Source organism: Conger conger, chromosome 14 (assembly GCF_963514075.1).
Source record: "Conger conger chromosome 14, fConCon1.1, whole genome shotgun sequence".
In the NCBI taxonomy this organism is placed as follows: domain Eukaryota; kingdom Metazoa; phylum Chordata; class Actinopteri; order Anguilliformes; family Congridae; genus Conger; species Conger conger.
The window spans coordinates 8514391-8527091 of record NC_083773.1 but is presented as its reverse complement, the minus strand read 5'-3'; positions in this window follow the sequence as shown (position 1 = coordinate 8527091).

The window sequence follows — 12701 nt, the reverse complement described above, 5'->3', positions numbered from 1 at the left end:
CATTTCGGTAAAGCCCCTCACACTGACAGAACGGCACAGTCTCCAGAGAAAGGGCACATGACGTCACCAACATGGGGACTTGAGTCACGTTTGCTGCCGTCTTCCATGTTTAAATTTATATTTACAATTTTATATGAACTTGAAACTTTATTGTGTAGGGTGTCACCGCTATTACGGCCTGTGCTTTCTCTGTACATTTCACAGTGCCACTTCAAAACAGGTCGTGTCACAGCACTTCAACAGAAACGTTTCCTGAAGACATTAAAAAGGACACGCAGACGGGGAAATCAACGTCCGAAAACGTGGTGGAGTTTACCTTCTAGAGACCGGAAGAGACATCGCAGGAAGGCCGCGGACAGGTGGATGGACGGACGGAGGGAGGGAGGGAGGGAGGAGAGAAAAGAAGAGAGGAGCGTGATTAAAGACGTTATCTCCCCGCTGCGCGTGTAAAATCGGGCGAGCCGAGGAGGGCCGGGGCGGGGGGGGTACCTCATCTCCTTCAGGCCCTTGGTCTGTATGACGTGCAGGATCTGTTTGGGGGTCATCGGGGCGTCGGAGAAGTTCTCCAGGACCTGCCGAGGGTTCAGAGGGAAAACATCCACACTCACAACGTGCATGAGGGCTGCCCGGCCTGCACCGGGCCGCTCGTTAAGAGAGACGGAAAAAAACAACCCCCGACTCGGAACGGCTAACCACGCACGCCCCGCTGAAGTACTGCCAGATTCAGACATATGGCTTCAATTCCTAAACACACGCACAGGCACGCACACACACACACACACACACACAGAAACATGCAAACAAACAAAAACAACAGCCAGAGAAGTGTACTAGCGCTCAGCATAAGCCACAGACATTTATACTGAGACATGCAGGGCTATATAAAACAGAGCGAGCACTCAATCAACACAACTGCAGGTATACACTTCTCTGCAGAGGTACAAGTAATCCCAAACGGTATGGCTCATGTGACTAGAGCAGGTGGGCAGAGGGAGTATGACAAACCAAGCTAAGGTAGAGCAGGTATCAGAGGTAATGGCACACCTAGCTCTATAGGGCTACACCAAGCAGACACATCGTACATTGAGGGCTTAAAGGGCCTGGCCCTACCCTTATGCAGCTGAACCAGAAAAAGACATAGACAACTGTGCAAACAGGAAGTCGGCTTTTACAAGCAAATGTTTCTATTCTGAAGTATTTGTGGGGGACGAAACAGAAATTGAACAGAAGCTGAGCAATGACAAGCAGAAGGGGCCGATTAGGAAACTGAAATAAAACATAAGGAAGAGACCACACTGCCCTTTATCAGCACATGTGCTAGTTCCTGTCATCTCGCCCTGCAGCACAAACCCTCTTCCTCCAATGTATGCACACAAAAACCTATTTCTACACGCAAGTGGGTCTGTGCGTTAGCCTGCAAGAACCCAACACGGTTACACACACAGGTCTGGTGGCTGCGTGTACGAAACGCATGTACGAAAACTGAGAAAAACCGTGAGTGCAAGAACTCAGACGGAATAATCATATACTGCGGCATGAAAAAGCATCGGCCCTCTTCCTCATTTCCTCTGTTATTGCGCATCAGTCACACTGAACGGTTTTCAGAGCTTCAGACAAACCACATTCAAAGTAAACAAAACACATTTAAAAAATTATTATTTTGTTTGCATAATGGAAAGAGTTATCACACGCCCATATCATCCCTGTGAAGTAATTGCCCAATGAAAGTTAGCAACCGGCTGCACAACGTTGAGCTGAAATAATTGCAACCAAATGCTCGCTATGATTTGACGCGTGGTTCTCATTGCTGCGGAGGAATGTCAGCCCACTCTCCCCGGCAGGGCCGCCTTCAGACAGACTGGTGGGCTGCCAAGCATGAGCAGTCCGTTTCATCACCACGGGGTTCGAATGACGGGGCCACTCCAAAGGGCCTGGGACTCAATCAAACCACAGTGACCCTCCTTTTCATCCCTGACGGAGAAGACGCGGGACAGCGGCGAACCTTCTTCCAGCCCCGACAAAGTTTTTCGCAACGGACGCAGTGACGACTCGAGGGCTGGCACGGCAACGACGGGAGCGGAGGGCACAGGCCCGGAGAGAGGAGGGAGGGGTTTCGTCGCCGGCCCACGTTCCTCGGGGAGCTTAAAGGCCTAAGCATGCGAGCGCAGTGACAACTCATCCAGGAAGTGACTGAAGACCCGAGAAGAACAACCCGAGAAGACCCGCAGGCCTCTCCCGGGCCTCAGCGGCGGTCAGCGTGTGAATTCATCTCGCGGCGCTGGGTTTTTCATTTCCCAGCGGAACGCTTGTTGTTCCTCGCACGCAAGTCGCAGGTCGCCGAGTTTCTGTGACGCCACACGCGTGTTTACGGCGAACACGCGTGATTACGGCGAACACGCGACGAACACGCCGGAGTGAGCGACAGGCCGACAGGCGACTACACGCTACACGCTACACGCGTGACCCATCTGCTGAGCACCAGCGAGACGCTACCACAGCGACGCTCACGCAGAGCTGAGCGCAGGGGAGGAGGAGGGGGGGGAGGGGGGGAGGTGAGGGACAGGCATTAATAACATCTCTGTTGCTTAGAGACAGACGCTCACTGCAGCAGAAGGCTCACCGTCTTAGAGGCAACATTCAAAAAAAAATAAAATAAAAAAAGGAAGTGGCTGGGTACTGCAACGCTAACCACAGGGCGGACAAACACAGAATGACAATGAGAGGAAGCCTGCTCCTCACCACCACAGAGACGGGCCGTCTTGTAAACAGCCACTTTCAAGATTGACCGTCAAAAGCCACTCTTGTCCACGAGAAACACCCTAAACCTGAACTCTGAGGGGCGGATTCACATAAAAATGGCTCATAACGCAGCAGCCTGTGTGGTGCAGGTCACCCTCAGCCAGGCTTAGAGGTGTATGCTGATCATTAGTTAGTGGTTTGCCCCATTGGCCCATCAGCTGATCATAGAGCTGAACTGGCCCCAGGTCCCCCATCATCAAGAGAAAGGCAGCAGGGGGGAGGGGGCTCCAATACGGAGCCACTACAGCAAAAACAAGGGCTGCGTCCGAAAAAACCGCATACTAGCATACTGCCCGTACTAAACCTCAGGCTGATTTTCATTGAAATAGTAGTAAGAGCAGCGCTGCGAAGCGTGCGATTTCGGACTCAGCCGCGGCCTTCGCTTCCGGAACGCGGAATGTCCCGTTTGCGAGCCGTGCACGTGGGCGTGCGCGCGAGCCGTGCACGTGGGCGTGTGCACGTCAAGCAGCGCACCGCAGGGCCCCGGCCTCGCACGGAGAGCGCGGGAGGGGGAAACCCGCCGCTGCGCTCTCTGAGAGAGCCGTCCGCGCGCTGCCGGGCGGCTAGCAGGAGTCGCTAGAGCAACAAACAAACACCGCTATAACCCGACCCGCTCCCAGAGCCCCGAGCAGCGCACAGCCGATTACGCGCTGCCGCTGAGGGGCCGCGTCCAGCTGGCACAGGCTGGACTGGGTCTGGGAGCGCGGCGCTCACTCAGGGGGCACAAGCAGCGACTCTACCGGGGGGGGGAGCGACCCGGCAGCCCCTAGCGTCTGTATCACAGAGCATCAGCCCACAGAGTGCACTAGCATTACCCCTGACTGCTAAGAGCCGATTCCCACCACGGCACAGACGCGGGCGCACGGGTACACGCGCACTACCGTGGAAACGGATTCAGAACCAGAATGGATCCCAGAGGGAGCGTGCGGGAGCACGCGGACCGACAGGAGGAGACGAGCGGAGTTGGGGGCTCAGGAGGGGTGCAGAACACGCGACTGTCGCTCAGCGCACACGTCCCAGCGTGGGGGGGGGGACCCCTCGCCCAGCAGAAACATCAACACACAGATCTGCTTAAAGACCGTGTGATTACCACCACCTCTGAGACAGCGGTACACCAAACCCTAACCCATTCACCGCAAACTAAATATTTCATTTTTATATAATAATAATAATAATAATAATAATAATAATAATATACATTGGAGAAGCGATTTAAAGACAACACTGGCAACAGGACATTTGTACTCATATCGCATCCACCCCCCCTTCACTGCCTTAAAGAACATGGTGAGCTCAATACTGCAGGAAAGTGATTTTCAAAGAGAGGAGCTGCAGGTTTCTAATTGAGGATTTGCAGTAAAGAGCGCGTAAAGTAATACACTGAGTCATTACTGAAGACTGCGGGCCTGGCCTGACAGAGCTACACTTCCCGTCAGCCCAAGAACAGTGAAACAGGAAATGGAATGAAAGAGGAAGGAGGGCCCACCCAGGCACAGGCAGCTGAGATGACAGCCGCTGCAGAGAGAGGGAAACAGGGCCGCACCGCTACACACTCACACTCACACTCACACTCACACTCACACACTATAATCCAAACACACTCACACTATAATCCAAACACACTCACTCACACACAAACACACACTCTCACACACACACACACACAACACACACACACACTAAAGCAAACACAGGTCCACACACACGCATACACACACACACACACACACACACAATGCAAACAGATCCGCACACACTGAAAAACACAAACACACACCCACAGACACACACACATAATGCAAACACAGATCCACACACACACAAGCACGCATGCACGCACACACGCACGCACACACAAACAAACGCACACAATGCAAACACAGATCCGTACACACTGAAAAACACAAACGCACACCCACAGACACACACACATAATGCAAACACAGATCCATACACACACAAGCACGCACGCACACACGCACGCACGCACACACAAACAAACGCACACAATGCAAACACAGATCCGCACACACTGAAAAACACACACCCACAGACACACACACAACGCAAACACAGATCCGCACACACAACACACCAGACTAACCACAGTGTGCTGCCTCTGCGATACACACGCACACAATGAAACTGAATTTAACGGCCCGGAATCACAGGAACACACAGACTGAATTACAGAAGACGTGAAAACAGAAACCATGACAGAAACTTCATGCACACAAACTGAAACGCCGTGCCGCAGGAACAGTACACACAACCGCTCCGTCTCCACCTCGCCAAGGGCGCCTAGGGCGACTAGCAAATTCTCATTTCTGTAGTCATCACCAAAATCTGTCTCAAGATCAAGCCCAAACTGCTCTGGACTTTTCCTTTTCGGAGGTGGGGGACGGGCGCAACCACGTGGACAGAAAGTACGAGCACAGAAAGTCCTCCGCCGACCTCCCTCCCCCGTCGATATCACGGTGACATCACGGGGCGAGGAGAGCGGAGAGATCCGCCCCGATGCGCAGGCCGCGCACCCAGCCAAGAGCCGCTCGCAGGCCCGAGAGCCCTGAGAATAGGCAGGATAAAAAAAATCTGCTTCTTCACCTGCGGCTCCGAGAGCGAGCCGTGGTCATATGACTCAGCCGTGACTCAGTTACTATGGTTTCAGAGGGGCGCTTGCGCCCCGGAACCCGTTCGCGTGTGCGATGACTGGGCGGCGGCGTCTGCCGACCGCGCGAGAGCGTGAGAGCCTGGCTTCAGAGCGCGAGAGCACGGCTTCAGAGCGCGCCCGCGCCCTCCGTCCAGCAGGGGGAGCAGGAGCCGGGGAGCGCTGAAATCCGGCGGGGCTTCCGGGACAAGCCGCCACGCGCTAAGCCTCAGGTCCTGAAGCCAACATCCCGACCGCGAGTCCACGTTGCTGCTCTTAGGCCCAGAACCTAGCTTCCTGACCGCTGCTCCACATGGCCGCTCCTAGCTCTGTAGTCCGGTGCTGTACAACAGACAGTGCGCAGAACGCTCCAAATGGCAGGAATAGGAGCTACAGTTCATGCACATGCAAGTAGACGCATGGGCATAAGACGGGTCTGCTATCTGGACTGCATGAGCATAAAACGAGAGACACATCTGGGGGAGAACACCTCAGACCTGCTCCGTCAAAAAGGATCGGATTTATTATCCAATTCCGCCGCAACTCATTTCCAACCGCCCACCCAAAACCCAACATTCAAGTCCCTCCGGAGACAGAAAAAGAACGGCGCTGATCAAACCGCCGAAATGCCCAGCCCCGCCCTGTCATCTCCCAGCACACAGCCCGGGACGGAGCCACAGGGGGACGTGCCTCCAGAGAGGCTGGCCTGCTGTGGTCATTTCAGACCCCACAGCATAAAGCCATTAACCCCAGGGATCACCAGCCACATTACCATCATCAGGGAAAACTATTATCCCGCCACGCCGAGGGTTCAACTTGTGAGCAATGCAGCAGCAGACGGGACTGAGTTAGTCGGCACAGCAATTCAGCAACACGGACTCCCATTTGCATTAGTAGAACCTGCAAAGCCAACTTCCGGCCTGGCACAATACGCATTAGGATACATACACATCCTGACACGCATTGTGATTCTCCCATTCATTCCAGTACATTAGGAAATATTAGACCCAAACATGCCACTGTCCAGACATGAAGTGCCTTCTGACGCTGGTCGTGAGGACTGCCTGCCCAGCTCGGTCAATCTGGGAGGATTTGTGGGGCGGTCTCCACCCCCCGCTCAATAGCAAGACCCCCCCCCCCCAAACGTTCCTATGGACGGGGCGCGTTGACAACTCTCTTTGCAACCTAGTGCACCTCAAACATTTCAAGCACTACCGTTCCACAACCTTTCTGTACCATTGATCTGGTATAGCAGGTCTCTTTTCATAGCACCAGGAGTTACATCTGCTAGCAGCCATCATCTGATCCGACCTGCTCCATTACAGCACAGTGCAAAGGTTAGGGAGCTGGGACTGCACCTCAGGGGTCGCAGGTTTGATTCCCAGGTGGGAAAGCCACTGTACCCATCAGCAGGGTACTTAACACAAATCGCCTCAGAATGTTGGGGTGTCTCGGTGGCGCAGGCTGTAGAGCACTGTCCACATGCTTATCGCGAGCCGCAACTTCAGAGGTTCGAATCCCGGCTGCCCGACATTTATTGCATGTCTTCCTCTCTCACTCCCATTTTTCCCCCATCTCTCAACACTGTATTATACAATAAATATGAAATAATAATGTTTGTTCAGAATGCATATAAAATGGAGGCTTTGTAAGTCACTATGGATGCCCTTAGACATTTAAATATAAATGGAACAGAGTGAAAACAGGGATCACTCAAATGACATTAGTAAACACACACACACACACGCACACGCACACGCACACGCACACGCCTTAAGTGGGGGGCAACATGGTGACATGCTCGGAAAATAATCCATTTACTCTTTTTCCCTTTGAGAAATGCTTTAATATATAGACTAAAGCATTGCGCCATGCATTGTTTACAATGAATAATTATCCATGCAAAAGGAGAGAGGAAAGAATTAGGGCTGTAAACCAATAATTGACCCGAGTGGAACAGGTTCAAAGCCAGAAAGCGAATGCTGCAGGTTTGAATCCAATAATGAATGGAAAAAATGCAACTAATTATTTGTCTATCAAAATATTTCACCCTGTGTATTAGGCAGCAAAGCCCGGGTCTGGAGGGCGAGTGAGTCCCAGTACAGTGACAGATCAGATGTTTCTAATTATTCTTTCATGTTATTTCAAGTTATCAAACACCCATATCACCCATGCAAAAGTGTAATTGCCCCCCTTAATCTTAACTGGTTACATTACTTTTAACCAAAAGCTTCCTATAATTAGATATCAGTCCTTCGCAATGCAGTAGGGCAACTTTTTCGCAGAACTGCTTTAATTCAGACAAGCTGGTAGGTTTCGGAGCACGAACTGCCACACCCCTGTCATCCGAAAACAAAAAGGTTATAAATTTGACTCCTCTGTCTATCAAACATTATCCAAAAAGGCTTGGGGGATCACCCAGGTGCAGATGTGAGACCAGCATTGGCATTTCTCTTGGTTTCCGCCTTGATGAATCCCATTTTTGTCCGGTCTCATTCTCATTGCGAAGTCAACAGCGCTGATGTTAGCTGAGGCTAGAGAGGCCTGCAGTTCTTGGGACGTTCCTCTGGGGTCTTTAGCGACTTCCTGGATGATGTGTCACTGGGCCCTTTGAGACATTTTGGTAGGCCGGCTAACTCCTGGGAAGATACACCACCGCTTCAAGCACTGGGCTCGAACAGCGGTCCCAGAACCTCAGAAATGGTTTTGTAACCCTTTCCAGACAGATATATTTCAGCAACTTCACGCGTCTCTTCTGGCATTTCCGAAAGCCTGTCACTGTGGCATAGAGTGCTTGGTGACTGCTTAAGTCTGACAGTAAGGTTCAACATGAGTGAGGTTTAGATTCACCAGGCCTGGATGCAATCAATTTGGGTTCAGTCAACGGAATCTGATGTGTAACTAAAGGGGCACATGGGAGATATGGGCGTTATGACTTTCTTCATTAAATAAATTAAACCATTTTAAAAATGTGTTGCGTTGTTTTTACGCAGTTTCCCTTTGTCTACCATTACATTTTGTCTAAAGATATGAAACCACATGTGACAAGTAGGCATTATTACAGGAAATTGGGCAAATACTTTTACACAGCACTAATCTACAGCATCAGCAGCATGTTAAATGCATACAGCATCATTATACCAGGCTATCAATGTTGAATGTATTCTCACTGGCTGATATAATATCAGTAAATTTATTCTTGGCTATTAGTTGATAAACCGCTCCATTTGATCACACATCCCTCCATGATTTCTTTAGTTTAACTTAGTTGTGGATGTGCAGTTAGGGCTACAATGTGGGGGGGCGACATTGGCTGAGGGGGTAAGAACAGTCGTCTGGTTATCGGAGGGTTGCCGGTTCGATCCTGCCCCGGGTGTGTCGAAGTGTCCCTGAGCAAGACACCTAGCACCCAAATGCTCCTGACGAGCTGGTTGGTCTCTCATTCACCCATTCATAGATACACTCACACCAACAGCGATTGGCTGCCGTGCAAGCAGCGCTTTGGATGAAGGCGCTATATAAATGCTAACCATTTACAAAACATGTTGCATAAGAGTTGTGCTCTTTCCAATTCCTACATTTATGGTTCTACTGCTTCAATCAAGCAACTGCAGAATAACAACAAACCACACACTGGCTCTCCAGGACCAGGTTTGCTGGGCATCAAAGTAGGGGAAACAAATGCATTTTAAGAGATCTTGTAAAACAACCAGACTGTTTTCCAACAATTAATTCACAAGACCAATGGCTGAGCTGAGAGCCCAACGGGGTTTTTAATCTGAAACACACAAACAAAAGCCTGCCAACCAATCAGACTGGCCATTCTAAAACCTGACCAATCAAGTCTTTGATTCCTGCATTTCCATTTTACTGAGCAGAGTCTGTGACCACTTCCAACAACAGCGAAATGCTTACTTAATTCTGAGAACAATACATTTGGTGACTGCCACTTAAAGAAACGCACGTTGTAGGGCCAATGGCTTCAATCAAGTCTTTATTATATGAAGACCATGCTGACATTGTCAGAGAGAAACCTTTGTTAATGTTAAACACAAAATCAAAGCAGATGTATGTAAATAGTGTCATATGAAAAAACACAGGACAGATGTTAGCCCTTTCCACATCACTCTTTGCTGAACATTCCGAGCCTTTCAGTGACCAACCAGCACTCCTGATCAGCATCACACAGCCCACAATTACACTTCCTGTTAGGCTGCAATCATACAGATACCCGAGTTCAAGGTGGGGGGTGTGAGTAGAACCTATATCGTTTTTTTTTTTGTTCCAAGTGCCATTCATCCCAGGACATCTGCTCAGGCCACAAAATTCTCTATTACGTACAATTCACTTATTCATAATGTGAAGCACACGTTTTGGTATGAGGGATCTGCAGCCATCTGACGTCAGCCAGGACACCGACGGGCAGCTCTGTCGGTTATTGACAAGAATCTCCACTGAACTTCACAGGTGGGGGCTGGCTGTCTTCCAGCTGTCGATCATGCCGTTAGCGTGACTACGTGTAATGCACATGAAGCAGTGCCCATTGTGCGCGCCTGTCTGCCAATGTATTATTCAGAGCGGAGAAGGCTACGGGGGTGCGGGTTTGAATCCAGCAAGTAGCTATGGTGAGGCTACACCTGATCTCAGTGCGTGGTCATTTGCTTCAGTTTAAATACAAATGAGAAACTGGTCACTGGCAGAGTAAGACCCAGAAAGACCCGCAACGTCGTAGAAGGCCATTTCAACAAAATGTATAATGTAAATGTCACACTCATATCAGAGTACTTGGCCAATGTGGTTTACTTGAATATGCGACGGTCTCTCGATATTAATTACAATTACAACGTTGTGGACATCTACAACGAAAGCATGATAATCTGAAACACATTAGCCGTATATGCATTACTTTTCGTTAATTGAGCAAACCATGTTGCACGTATTTATTAGAATTGAAATAACAGCTAACATAAGCAGCGAGTCGAAACGGCTTAGCTGCTCATTCATTGACTATATATAGCCAACTAGCCATCAACGTTGACCAAACCTGTCCAGTTGGATTAGGTTCCTGAGCTAGGTTAGTTACATTAGGATTCATTGTAACTACAGTACACAACGCAAGTCTACTGCTAGCTACAACGGACATGGTTGTATGCCATAAGCAGTCATACCATCCAGACGTAAATACATATCATTTAACAAATATATATAAATATATTTAGCACCAGCAATTAGCTAGGCCCAGCTCCGAAGTGGGGTCATTTGTTGTTCAGTGTTGCTAGCTTGCTAAGCAACATTAGCTTCTTTAGGTGAGCTACAAGGCAAAAATCATAAATATGTGACGAACATATTTCGGGAAACCTTTATGTCGACTTGATGGTTACCTAACAAATGCTTTAGCTAGGTAGCTAAAAGCAAAACGGAGCAACCGTATAGACGCTAGCTAGCTAACAAAGGGTCAAATTGAGAGCTGAGGGTAGGGGAGTTTCATGCAACGTAAATGACAAATCCGAGTTAGCTACCCATTCATGCCATTTCAATAACAGCGTGGGCATTGCGAACTGTTAAAATCATAGGTTCAATACCATCGCCTAGCATTTATTTGAAAACGCGCTGTTGCGGTTTCCATATTTTAAAAGCCCGCCCGAGCAATAGATAAGGAATTGGGCTAGGAGCACTCCCTCTAGCTATACTACATCGCTGCTGCGGGTGTACGGCCAACCGTGGACAAAACAGCCTGGGCTATGCCATAGCTTTGTTCAATAGCTCACCTACACAGTCCACGTCGCCCATAATTTCCGAACTGCTTACTCTAATTGCAATTAATAACACATTACCATGCGTGCTGCCTCTGCCCACGTGCGCTCCTTCTTTCTCTTCTGTTTGTCCTTCATTTCCACTCCGTTCTCCCTTTCTCTTGCGGTTGTCTTCTGCTTGGTAGCAGTGGATGGAAAACCCGTGTGTGATAGCTAGTTATTATTTCCCGTTCTCGCTTGCCTTCCTTCCCCTTTCGCAAAACACACGCGTTTTCTTGTTCGTCGCGGCGTGCCCTGTAACAAGCGCTTCCGTAGATTTATAATTGAACGATAAATAGTTGTTGTATTGCTCGTTCGGTTCTGGCGCCGTTTGTTATAACGTTAGCTAGTAAACACACACACAGGGCACAGAGACCAGCCCCAAGCAGCGACCAACGCTTCTGGCATACTGCAGGAAATCCTCACTTTGGAATGCAAGCAGGAGAGAACATAACAACGAGGTCAAAGGTCACACACACTGCAGGAATGCAACACAAAACAACTCTCTCCCATCCCCCTCTCCGAGCGAGCGCTACACTGGAGCGTTCCGTAGCGAAAACGCCATTGTGGCTCATCGTGACGATGGGGGGGGGAGGAAAACTCTCAGAGCCAGAATGGCGTCGGTTTCGTTACCCACCCCCTCTTCTCTTGCAAATGTAATATGGCGCTTCCCATTGTGGCGTTATTCTGGTATGTTTGAAATGACGACTGCAAAGCGCCTTACTGTGTCCACTGTCCATTATACATAGTGAGGACGTACACGCGATACATTTATTTATGATTTAATTCACTGTAATACTGAGAACAGTGCAATAGGGCATACGTGGCAGAGATATGGAGTCTTCTCTGTTTGGTTATATTTAGCATCGGGGGAAGTCAACGCCGAGTATGTGGACGGACATATTGCATTTGATTCAACTTGACTTTAAGAAACAAACGCAATTTCCCTAAAACTGCAATCGAGACGAGAAACGTGTCCGTCAGACGGTTCTCTCCGATACCGTTTTCAGTAGCATTGCTTGTGTAGCGCTCGCTCGATGCAAACCACATTTAAGAAATCCAAGCAGCCCCACCCAGCGGAGGATATTAGAACGGACGCTTAGTTTAAATGGGTGGGGGAGGAAACAACAGCAGGTCGGTATATCTTTTATGCAACCGTGTCGTCCATGTATCTTTTGACAACCTAGAATTGAATCCGTCGTCACATTTGATTTCCTCCCAGTCTCACCACCAAACGACTGCAAACATTAATTAGGCAAATCACATCACGACTGAGGGCGTATGGGTGGGAATATGATTGCAGACATTGCCTGGTATCAGTAGGGGGGTGATTAACGTTGGACATGATGACTGCATGTTACGTTGTGACTGATTATTTTTCCCAAGCCACTGTAGTGTGTGGAAGGGGGTTGACAGAAGCATGGTCAGCTGCTAATATTGGTGTCACTACGATTAAAGAAGGA